Source organism: Capra hircus, chromosome 10 (assembly GCF_001704415.2).
Source record: "Capra hircus breed San Clemente chromosome 10, ASM170441v1, whole genome shotgun sequence".
In the NCBI taxonomy this organism is placed as follows: Eukaryota; Metazoa; Chordata; class Mammalia; order Artiodactyla; family Bovidae; genus Capra; species Capra hircus.
Genome location: NC_030817.1, coordinates 84,095,191 through 84,107,860, shown reverse-complemented (window position 1 = coordinate 84,107,860; position 12,670 = coordinate 84,095,191).

Sequence of the window (12,670 nt, the reverse complement as noted above, 5' to 3'; positions counted from 1 at the left end):
ACAGTGCTATTTGGCTCCGCAGGCCGGATTTCCAGGCCAGTGCCTTCTGCTGTCTGCCTCTGGCTGCTGCCTAGCCCGTGACCGTTATCTGCTTCTAGTCTTCCTTCCCCAGCAGCCACAAGATGAAGGAAACCTACCAGAAAGGCCTGCCAGCCTTGCTGGACTCTGAGAAGCCAGGACCAGACGTGGGAATGGTCCCTTCCCTTCTCCCTCATCCCCTGTCCCCTGCTGCGACAAGGCCAGCTCTGACCCCCTAGCCTCTTCCCATGAGCAATCTGCAAAGCACTAAAGCAGATGAGGGCTTTGGCCCTGCGGAGTAATCTGGCGGACAAAGGCAGGGAGCTGCTGGCTTTGCAGAAATGGAGCACCTGCACAGGCACAGAGGCTAGGGGGCTGGGGAGGGAGGTGCCCTGGGAGCTCTTCAGCTGGTAAGACTGTGCCTCTGCTTGCTTCCACCTACTCCCATCCAAGCCTTGCCCTCTACCAAGCATGGCCTCCTCTCTGGGGCATGAAATGTAAGTGCTCCTGCTCAGGGAGGAATTCGAGGTGAGCTTGAAGCAGGGAGGCTTTGGCTCTGGGGAAGGGCTCTGGCTAACATGATCTCATTCCCTACGTGTTCTATGGCAAAGCAGCCCAATGCAAAGCAGTCAAGTTAAACTTCCTTGCTGAGCAGTCCCTCTCGAGTCCCTCTGACCCCCTCACAGAGGGAACAGCCTGTACACCCCCATTACCTGTTACCAAAAAGGCACGGGTCAGGGACTTCCCTGGTAGTCCAGTGACTAAGATTCTGTGCTCCTAGTGCAGCGGACCACGGTTCTATCCCTGGCTGGGGGACTAGATCTCATATGCTGCAACTTAAAGATCCCACATGGACTTCCCTGGTGCCAATGCAGGGACACAGGTTTGATACCTGGTCTGGGATGTTCCCACGAACTGGAACAATTAAGCCTGTGCACCACAATTACTGAAGCCTGCGTGCCATTGAGCCTATGTTCTGAAATAAAAGAAGGCACTGCAACGAGATACCCTGGAACTGCAACAAAGAGTAGCCCCCACTCGCGGCCAACTAGAGAAAGCCCAGTCAGTGCAGCCATAAATAAGCAAATAAATTATGTACTGGAGTGGGTAGCCTTTCCCTTCTCCAGGGGATCTTTCCAACCCAGGGATCAAACCCAGGTCTCCCGCATTGCAGGCAGTTTCTTTACCAGCTGAGCCACAAGGGAAGCCCAAGACCACTGGAGTGGGTAGCCTATTCCTTCTCCAGCAGATCTTCTCAACCCAGGAATTGAACTGGGGTCTCCTGCATTGCAGGTGGATTCTTTACCAAGTGAGCTATCGGGGAAGTCCGTACATGCATTTATATATGTTCATATAAATCCCACATACTGCAACTAAACCTGGGGCAGCCAAAAAAATAAACTAATTCATTTTAAAAAGGCACTGAATCACAGTGAGTAATTTCAGAGCAGATCCTTTCTTAGGCAGCTGAGGCTAGAGGAGAAGATTATCCAAGGGGCCTCTCCTCCAGTCCCCAGCCAGAGTCCTGCCCCTTCGTGCAGTGCTGTGCCCCCTCTCTATGATTCCTGGGCCCAGAAACTCTTCTGATTCACATGGGAAAGGTTACAGAGCAATAGGCGGGGCCAGGTCCTGGGCTGGGTGCAGTGTTGTGGAAGACAGTGCTGTTCTCAGGATTTATTCAAGGACACGTTGGGGACCAGCCTGGGAAGGAAGGCCCAGTCCCTGTGCTCAGCCTCCATGGTGGTGGTGGTGGTCAGGGGGTGGGGGAATGGAGCTCAGACAGGCATTCTCTGTTGAGCAGTGGCTGCTGCCTCCTCTCGCCCCACTTCCCTGAGTGTGTCTGTGTAGACGGGCCCCGGTTTCTTCATGTGTTGGGAGGCAGCACAGCAGAGCCCCCAGGGACCTGCTGGAGAGAGTGAGCTGGGGTTGCGATGGCTGAGGGTCAAGTGTACGCATGGAGCTGAACACAAGCAAGGGCTCTGTGGATAGGAACTCATCCTATCACTTCCAGGCCTCGACCAAGGTGTGGAATAGGACAATGACAACAGGGACCCCGGGTTCACCTGGTGTGGCTGCCCACAGGTGGAGGGCCCCAGCTTGTCCCTCAAGTGGCTGGGCCTCAGCCTTCCTCTCACAGGATGATGCTGGGGACTGGATCTCTGGAGCCCAGCCAGGCCGGAGTAGGGTCTCCCAGGCCACCTTCCAGGGCCAGCAGCTCCCCTGTGTCCTCCTATCGGGACTCTCAAGCCCAGGGTTGGCAGAGGCCTCCATGGTTATAGCCCTGAGATTCCAGGCCCCTTTGGACCTTGGCTGGCACTCCAGGCCCCTTGCTCCCTACGCACTGGGGAGAGGGGGCGTCACGAGCCCGCCCGAGGCAGCACTGAGGCCAGCTACCCGTCTCATTCACGCGCTTCCTCTCTCTGGCCCTGTCCTGCTCCAGCCCATTCCCATCACCCTCTTGGCGCTCAGAGCCCCTTCGCCCTGGGTCTGGTCATTCAGAGCTTAGACCTTGATCTCAGACCAGTGGGACTGGGAGGGATTTTAGAGACCACTGATGCTCCCACCCATTTTATAGATGAGAACATGAGCCCAGGGAAGCCCCGGGCCCACAGCCACACTGGGGATTAGGAACTGAACTCATTCCTCCTGCCAAAGAACTTTGGACTTTAAAGGGGGCCACAGAGGATAAGCACGGGGTGACCCCAGGCATAAAGACAAGCAATCAAGAGAAACAAAACTGCAGCTCCTATTGCAAAGACACGACTGATGTCTTTAAAGGGCCAGGAGTTTCCGCCCAGCAAGGAGAAAGCACCAGTGCCCCAGTTCTAGAAATGGGCCCAGGATAGGAAGACAGTTTTTGAAAGAATATATAGATGGCTCTTAAACACATGAAAAGTTTGTCTTCCTCATAAGAGAAATGCAAATGAAAACTTCAAGGAGAGACCCTCTTTCAACCGTCAGATGGGAAAGATCAAAGTGCGGCAGCTCTGTGCGTGGATGGAAAGAGAGGGTGTAGGGGGAGGCCGTGGGGGGACGTGTGGGCAGGAACAGGAGGCAGGGCCGCCTTGGGGGAGGGCAAGTGGCAACCCACCACAGCTGCACATGCTCCTCCCCTTGACCCAGCAAACCTAGCTCCAAGCCAGCATCCCTCAGATAAACGTATGAAGTGTGGACTCTGCATTCATCCTGGCTTTATTTATAAAAGGAAAATGTGGACAGTCAGCTGAGCGGGACTGCCCTGGGGGTCCAGTGGCTCTCTGCTTCCACTGCAGGGGGCTTGGGTTCAATCCCTGGTTGGGAAACTAAGATCCCACGTGCTAAGTGGTGTGGCCAAAAGAATAAAAATAAAAGGAACAATACTGGTGTGAGTTGCCATTTTCTTCTCCAGGGGATCTTCTTCAAACCCACATCTCTTATGTCTCTTGCACTGGCATGTGATTCTCTACCCCTAGTACCACCTGGGAAGCCCAAATGATCAATGGGGGGGTATTAAAAAAACGGTGGTGTCCACACAACAGAATTCTACACACAACCAGCACAGGGGACCCTGAGCCACACCACATGAAACAGGCACCCTCCCAACCATACACAATCGACACACAGAAGCACACAAAAGAATTACTATTTGAAACTGCTGAAAAAGGGTGTGGCTTCTGTGTTCTGATAACCAACAGGCTCCAAGATCCGCTACCATTTGGGTGAAAAGAGTGGAGAAGGATATGCACATGCGCACACACACGTGCACACGCACAGGTAGTGTGCACAACCATGTTGGTAAATGCACACGTAATAGTATCCGGAAGGCTCTGGAGAAACTAGTTGAACTGGAGGCCTGTGCGGAGGGGAGTTGATGAGAGTACCTGGGGAAGGAAAGAACTCGGCTTGCGTGGGATATCCTTCTGCGTCTTTTGACGCTTTACAGCGGGTCTGCACCATCGATCCTAAGGATATGTCACATACTTGCACCAATAAATGGACCAAAGGGGTGCACAGCACAGCTGCTGGGGCTTAGGCAGAGACACACTGGGTATGAACTCCGGGCTGCAGCCCTCCCTTTGTGGAGTCAAAGGGTCAAGGGGTGTGGCCTGGGGTCAGGACTCCAGGCCCCCGGAGGTTCCCACCCAGCCTCCCAGGCTCTACTCACACAGGGTGGCGTTTTGCTTCCTGTGGTCTTGGCGATGTCATCTAGCCTCCTCCCTTGGGGATCCCCTACTCCGCTGGCTGCTGAAATCTCAGCTCCCCACCAGGCCTGCTCCGTCATCATCTGGCTGTCTTGAGATCCTTCCTCAGACCTCACCAGCAGGACTCAGACCCCTGGAATGCCATAGCAGAGGGTGTCCAGCCCTCTCAAATGCTGTTGTCTGCAGTGTATAACCCACCGCAGCCCTGGGCTCCTGACACAGATAAGGGGTGCTTTGATAACTGCTCAGAATTGTCCCTTTCAGGCTTGGAGTTGATGCCAGAACCAAGGGCTGAGTGAGAAGCCTGGGTAAGCCATTTCCTGTTTTCCTGGTCCTGGAAGGGGCTGTTGGTTGTGTGGTCCAGCTTTGGGCTAGAACCCCTGCCCTCCTCCACCTCCTTTGCCTGGCACAGGATGGATGCTGTAAGACCATTCTATAAATGAGGCAACTGAGCCCAGAGCTGTTTAGCCTCAGCTGTGGTGGCAGATATCTGTCTGAAGAAACCTACTCTCCTAGGCCAGCTTCTTGACTGAGTGACCGTGGGCAAGTCACATCACCATTCTGAGCTTTGGTTTTCTCATTGGTGAAGTGGGAACAGTAATATCTTGTCTCAGAATCACTGGCCCTCAAAGGCCTTGGCTGGCAGGTACCCCAGTGTGGATTATTGCCACATGCTGCCTCTTCCCTAACTTTGATGTGCCTGTTTACTAGGGAGTGTGAGCTTCCAGAGCGTCACACTCCTGATCAAGAAGGCACCAGTATGGACAGGGGCCAGTCAGACCTACTGAAGAAGCTGGTGAGCAGGTTAGTTTCTTCATCAGCACCAGGATGCCAGTCCTAGGAGAGCACAAAACCACTTCCTGGCCCAGCCATTTCCTCTTTAAATGGTATTAATTGGGGCCCAATGCTTGGCTGCCACTGAATAAGAATCGCCCACTTACCACACCAACAGGCCCCATTTGGGTACTGACTGGCTGCTTTACATGGATTAGCTGATTTTCTCTTTGTGGTCACCCTAAAGGAGAAAGGCTCGTTTAGACCCATTTCATAGAGGAGGAAGCTGAGGCACAGAGAGGTGTGAAATTTGAAAGCAGGTGACCTAGGTCAGAAAGGAAGGAAGCTGGAGGTGTCGTCAGCAGGGGATGGAGGCTCCAGAGCCTGGGAGAAGCCCAGGATCCTCTCTGCTCACTCCAGGGGAAGGTGTCCTGTCTGCCCGGGGCTTTTTCCTTCTCAAAGGCACCAGATTTCCCCCAGAAGCTCCCAAGCGAGGAAGCAGGGGCTTCTGCCAGCAGCCTTGGGCTGGTACACGGCTGCTCTCTGTCTGCTTGGCCCACATGAGCCTCTGGAGTCGGAGGAACCAGGCTCAGTTAGGCCCGATCTGCCTATCAGGCGTCCTCACGCCCACTATGTCACCTGCTGAGACCCGTGGCGTGTGACTTCATGACCCCCACGGGAATGTCGGGCCTCCTGGGTTGAAGCAGAAAGTCCATCCGGTGCATCAGGAGGACCACCACACCTACCCTCCTCTCTCTATTGGTTTTGAGGAAGCAGGGGTCCAGAAAGAGGTAACTTGCCCAGGAGGCCTGGTGTGTGGGAGGCAGGCTCAGAACTGAGATCCCTGCCCTGAACACAGAGCCTTTGCGTCTCTGGGTGCCTGACACGAAGGGGCTGAGCTCACCATGTTCAAACTAACCCCCGGCCTCTACTGGCTTCCCACCGCCTACCTGCCCACCAGGGCCTGAGAAAGGAAGCCTTGCTCCCAGGTGCCCTTGTCACTTCTTCCATGCTCGTTTGCATGAGCTCGGGGTCGCCGCGGGGGTGACCTCAGGCGGAGCTGCCTGTGGTTGGCTCAGTTGAAAGGCTGGCCACGAAAGCCGCACCAGGTGGGGGAGTGTGTATGGAAGGGCTGTCACACAGCCACTTCCGTGGCCTGCAGCATCTGGTGGCTGTGGGGGAGGATGGGCCCTGGGCACCCTCTGCCTCCCTTCCAGGTCCCCCTTATGCCTCGATAACAGCGGTCTCAGGGGCAGGATGGACAGGTCCCCTTCTTTCGCTCCTCACCTGCCCAAGAGCCTGCAGGGGCCTCCTCACTTCCTCCTGCTGACAACCTAAGTTCAGCCTTGGTTTCTGGACCTTTTGAGATCTGTCATTGCCATGTAACCCTTTAGACCAGGCTTGTTCCTCCATCCTCCCGCTCCATCCCCACATCTCCACCTCTGCTTTAGCCGCTGTTCCTGCTTGCGCCTTCAGTCCCTGCTCCCCCCTCCATCTGCCCAAGTCAACACTCGTGGGATTCCTTTAAGCTGAGCAGCAGCTCCCCCTCTCCCTAGGGTGGGTGCGATGGCAGCACAACCCTCTGCCACTGCCACGTGCTGCTTTTCCAGTCTCCGCCCACACCCAGCGCCTTTGCTACACTCCCTGCCAGGGCTGCTGGAAGCAGGAATCAGAAAGGCTTCAGGAAAGCTCTGAGTGAGAAGCCACTCCGACTGAAACAGCTTTGGCCTGTCAAGGCCACCCACAAACTCCCAGTGAGGGTGGAAGCAAGTCACAGGCACAGCGTGGGGAGAGGGTAGGCTCCTGACCATAAAGGTTGTGAGAACCATGCTCGCCAGGGGCCTCTCTGGGATCTTGGAGTGTTCTCTGATAGTCCCAGTGCCCTGGCTGGCCCAGGTGCAGCCCTCCCTGGGCAGAGGCGTCATTGCAACCATCTCTAAATGACTTCAGCAGCCAGGTTATTATTCTAACAATTAGGATTACCATGCAGAGACTCAGGCTTCCCTGGTGGCTCAAACGGGAAACTGCCTGTAAGATGGGAGACCCAAGTTTGATCCCTGGGTCGGGAAGATTCCCCTGGAGAAGGGCATGGCAACCCACTCCAGTATTCTTGCCTGGAGAATTTCATGGACAGGGGAGCCTGACAGGCTACAGTCCATGGGGTCGCAGAGTCGGACATGACTGAGCGACTATCACACATGCACAGCTTCAGATTCTAGTTTAAGACAGTAAGTACATCCTTGCAACAGCCCATGGGGCAGAGCAGATGTCAAGACCACTCTTTCCTCCTGAGTCATCTCTTTGGGCAGCTCCCTAAGGCTGGTCTCCAGGCTGGATCCTTAGCTCCCAAATCCCATTCTCTCTCTGTTACACGGGCTTCCCAGGTGGCGCTAGTGGTAAAGAACCTGCCTGCTAATGCAGGAGACATAAGAGACATAGGTTCAATCCCTGGCATGGCAACCCACTCCAGTCTTCTTGCCTGGAGAATCCCATGGACAGAGGAGCCTGGTGGGCTACAGTCCAGAGGGTCACAAAGAGTCAAACTTGACTGAAGCAACTTAGCACGGATGTACGCAGAGACTTAACATCTCATAGGGTGGTGGCCTGAGAAGCTGAAGGGTCTCAGTTATTCTGCACCCGCAGGAACTTAGCTACCAGCTGGGTGATCATCAGCAAGTCTTGTTACCTCTCTGGATCCCTGATGGTTCATCTGAAAAGGGGTGTAAGGAAAGCCATCTTGAAGGGTCAAAGTGAGTTCCCAGAGTGAAGTGGCCCTTTGGTACAGTCTGCACCTGGCAGTGTTTGGTCCATGCTGACTGGTAGTGTATCAGTGAAAGTGTTAATCGCTCAGTTCAGGCATGTCCAACTCTTTGTAACCCCATGGACTGTAGCTATCCAGGCTCCTCTGTCCATGAAATTCTCAGGCAAGAAAACTGGAGAGAGTTGCCATCCCCTTTTCCACGGGATCTTCTCGGCCCAGGGATCAAACCCAGGTCTCCTGCCTTGCAGGAAGATTCTTTACCATCTGAGCCACTAGGGAAGCCCTTCTGTTAGTGTGGCTTCTGGTTAGAACACCTTTTATTGTGGGGACAAATCCTGGTCCCTTCTCTGAGGCTGGACTCGTCCTGCCTCATGTGTGTATGAGCAACAACAGCCTCTTCTGTTTGTGGGGCTTCTAACTGATTGTTTTTGAGTGCTGGAGCTTCCATCAGCCCCTTGGGAATTTGAGGCAGTAGGATTATTTTCTGTACTTGACAGATAAAGGAGGCAGAAAAGCTTGGCAAGGGCGTCAAGTCACCCAGCAACGGCAGGCCAGCCAGGACCCACACCAGAGTGTCCAGTGCCAGCTCAATGGGGATTTTCCTGTAATATTTCCCCGGTTGCCTGTTCATGCTTCACTTGAGCTCTTTTCAAAACCGAAATCAAATTCCCAAGACTTCTCAAAAACCACACCAAATGGACATTCTCCCCCTCTGCCTGGGGCTAAGGCTGTTGGCCCCAGATGCCAGCGCTGGGTGTTTATTTAAGGCAACCACACCTCCCGCGCTGGCCCATCTTTCTCACTCTGCATTTGTGGTCTATGCAGCTCTCACTCCCCTACCCAGCTGGTTCTCTCTGTAATCTAATGCTCAGCCTTTCCTCTCTGGGCCTCACGATCCCCGTGTTCTAGAAGGTCTCTGCGGTCTCATGGGTTTTGTTTCTTCACAGTACCCTTGGGTGCAAGGTAGCCGAGCTGTCACGAGGGAGCAGCTTCATCATTTCCATAGCCTGCGGGACTCCCCCGAGGCGGGTGCTGAAGCGAAACTGGCTTGCTCTGAGGCCCTGAGGAAGCCACTTTCCTTTCAGTGGGGGCCAGTGGGCTAGAACCAGCCTCTAATCACAGAACCCACCCCTAATCACAGAACCCCCCCACCCCCGCCAGGACCTCCTCCTCGAGGGGCAGGAAAGAGGGAGAGGGAGGGGGAGCCAGGTGGAGCAGAAGCAGAGAAGCGTGACTCATAGCATAGTGTCTGACTCTCTGCGACCCCATGGACTGTAGCCCACCAGGCTCCTCTGTCCATTGGATTCTCCAGGCAAGAATACTAGAGCAGCTCGTCATTTCCTTCTCCAGGGGATCTTCCCAATCCAGGGATCGAACCCACGACTCTCGAGTCTCCTGCATTGGCAGGTGGATTCTTTACCACTGTGCCACCTGGGAAGCCTCAGGAGCAGAGAAGCTCTCTTCGCCAGGACAGTTTCTTTGAGAGGCAAGAGACTCAGGCCCGACTGGGGCCGGACCCACCGCCCTGTCTCCTTCAGAAGTGGGGCTGTGGACACCTGCTCCTCTCTGAACTGTCCCAGGAGAGGGAGATGGAAACGGCCACCCACACCTTTCTCAGGGGGCCTCCCACAGCCTCCTGCTCTGCTAGGAAAATAAGTCAGCCTGGTCAAGTCCCAGGAGTCCCAGACAGGCTGGAGTGTTGTGGCAGAGCCCTCTGGGCCTACTTGCTGGCTCCTGGCCTTTGACCCCCTTGACTTCTCTTCCTCAGGGAATCCAAGGCAGCTTTGACTCCTGGCTATGGGCCAGGAAGACCTGAGTTCTAGAAGGCCCAGCTCTGCAAGTTGCTGTATGACGCTGGGCAAGTTACTCAGCCGTGCTGAGCCTGTGTCATCTTGCCTGAAAAAGAAGGTCTGAGGCTAGAATAAGACAAGAAAGACTACGGCTTGGCTTAGGGTGAGTCCCTGAAACCAGTAGCTACTATGTCACCTCCATTTCACAGGTGGGGCACACAGGGCCAGATCTGTGGCCTAATAAGTTTCATTTCCTGGCTTGTTTATAGAAGGCTTCCGCCCACTGTAACGGGTGAGCTCATGACCACCCAAAGCGGGTGGGCCAACCGTCCGGCCAGGATGCTGACAGGTAGATTTCAGTGAGAGGCTGGTCAAGATCTGGAAAAAAGGAAACAGCTACTCAGAGAGAAACTGCAGGCTCTGATGAAGTGCCTACACAGTCAGAGAGAGGAGGAGCCAGTGTGAGCCCAAGAACTTGTAGACAGCTCCCTGGAGGCTACAAGACTGGTTTGGGGTCAGGACATCCTTTAAGGACCAGAGTGGGGAGGGTGCTTCAGCGGGGTGGGAACAGCACAAGCCAAGATTTGTTTGGAATACATGGTACAGAAAAGAGGAGACCTAAGTGAGAGCCAGGACCCCATGGTCCTTGCCCTGAACTCTTGCCCTCCCTGGGCCTCAGAGGCAAGAGACCTAGATGGTCATGGCTTACATTCACTGAGTTCTTCTTTTGTGTGGGCACAGAGAGGACTTAACTTAATCCTCAGCACATCCCTATGAGGACCCACACTTTGTGGACAGGGAGCTGAGATGTAGAAGGGGATGGGCAGCTTGCCCAAGCTCACAGAGTGTTCAAGGACGCAGGAGGCTGGGGCAGCCTGATGCACTGCTCCGCTGCTCACACCTCTTGGGATATGGAGGGCAGAGACCTAGCCCGAAGGAGTAGACCACTGGTGCAGGTGCTCCGGAGCCTTGTAATCTGTGCTGCTGACTGCACAGAGTGGCCATTAGCTCTATTAATAATGGCATCTCCGTGGCAACCTGCTGGGCCTGCCCTTGAGACCATGCTGGCAGGCAGCTCCTGTCAGTCTGCACAGCTGCCTGGTTCTCCACATGGACAGGCAGGAGACAGCCCGGGATCGGAGAAGGCTGGGGGCTTCTGTCCAGGGTCTGAGGGAACCGGTGCCACTTAGGCCTCAACTGTCCCCAACTGCAAAGGGACATCTCATGCCCTCTCGACCTGTGATGCAGGCTGGGTAATGCTGGGGTTGACAGAAGGGCTGACAGATAGTTGGACTGACTCCCAGAAAAGTGCTCTTTCCCACCTCCTCCCAGGAGGAGGATCTGTCCTCAGCTTCAATCTTCAAAAGCCATGCTGGGCTTCCAGCGTGGATCCTGCTTTCCAGGGCATGTGGGGCTCAAGGTGTTCCAGAGTGGCATCCTCGTGGGCTTGGGCTGCAGAGAGGGGAGGGAGATGCATGAGGGATCGGGGAGTCGGAGGAAACCCCAGCCAGTGCTAGGGTGTCAGGGGCTGAGGGGGCCTGCAAGGGTAGGGTCCCAGATTACAAGGCTCTGCTAATTAGTTCATTTCATTTTCAAAGTGGAAAACAACCTTACAGCTGGCCCTGGCATTCCTCTAGGGAAGAGAACAATCTCTGTTGAGAGAACTGTGTGGATGAACCTCTGGGGTAGGAGGGGAGACCTTCAGAGGAGGAGAAGGGCTCCTGGTGGAGGGGAGAGGGGATCTGGGGCTCCCGAGCCAGCAGTGAGGGTGGGATGCACGGGCCAATGCCCAGACATTCCATCATTTGCTGCCAGGTCCGCTGCACAGCCTGAGGAGTGGGCTGTGGCCATGGAGAGCCTGAGACAGAGGGGCTGGACCCTGGGCCCCCAGTGAGCACCCAGGAGCTGGCCAGGCTTCGGAGGAAAGCTCTGAGTCCCTTCTGGTCATTGTATTGGGCACTAAGTCCAGATCTCACAGGACAGGAAGGCAGGTTATGCTTAACCCTATTCTGTAGGTGGGACCCAGCCCGAGACCAACTCCCACATGTTAAGTGGTGATCAGGGCTTCCCTGCCTCTAAATTCACTGACCAGTTTGGTTTGGTCAATGGCAAACAGTGGCAGGTGTCCACGTTCATCTTCAAATCCGCCTTCTCTCTCCTTTCCTTCTTCCAGCCCCTCAATAACTCCCTCTCTTCCCCCCTTTCCTTCCCCATCCTCCAAGTCAGAGAGGAAAGGATGCTACAGATGCTCCCAATGAGGCCTTGGTGACATCCCACTCCGGCTCTGGGGTGGGGGAGCTACTTTAAAACTGGCCCCTGAAAAGGGCAATGCTGATCCCCAAGGCAGAACCCTCTCTGGGGCATTGCAGCTCTGGGCATGGGCAGAAGAGGCCAGAGGGTGGGGGCAGACATTCCGATGCTGAGAAGCAAAGCACAGGCATGCCAGGAAGCCATAAAGCTCAGTCTAGCACAGCAAAGTGGCAAAAAGGAAGAATAAAACACCCGTCTATTTAAAAGAGTAACGACAGGGAAAAATACATTTTCATCAGCTCGTCTTCTTGCGGCTGAGTCCCCGCAGCAAGTTCCAAATTCCGACGTTAGGAAATAAATCAAAATAACTTTGCTGTGTTTAGCCTCATTTTGCCGCATCGCTCAGCTCCGAGTTAAAAAGCAACAGGTACCGTGGTGTCTCTCCCAGAAACACAGGAACGGTTTTAAAATGCAATTATGGGGGCTGGTGGAAGGGAAGGGGAAAAATGTTTTTCTTCGATTGATGTATGATTGCCCCCATGCTGTTTGGAATCGTATTTTCGCTGAGCTCTGCTAAGAAGTGCTATTTGCAGGGAGCCTGACAGACGGAAGCGATTGGGTTTGGCAGGTCTAAATGTATTATTTTAGCAGGTCTCCAAGGAAAGATTCTGGGAGGGGCGCTGGCCTTTTAAAGTGCAGAGGACAAGGGGCTGCTCAGCCTCCATCCTGCTTGTCAAGACCAATCAGCCAGCCTGGAAACAGCCCCTGAGCCTTCTGGAGAGGCCTGCCTCCCCTCTTCCCCTGCCTCAGCCTCCCCCCTCCCTTCCCTGTAGCCCTCAGCTCCCACTTGACAAATCCCATCAGTCATTCGCTTAGCCAGCAAGGACTTCCCCAGT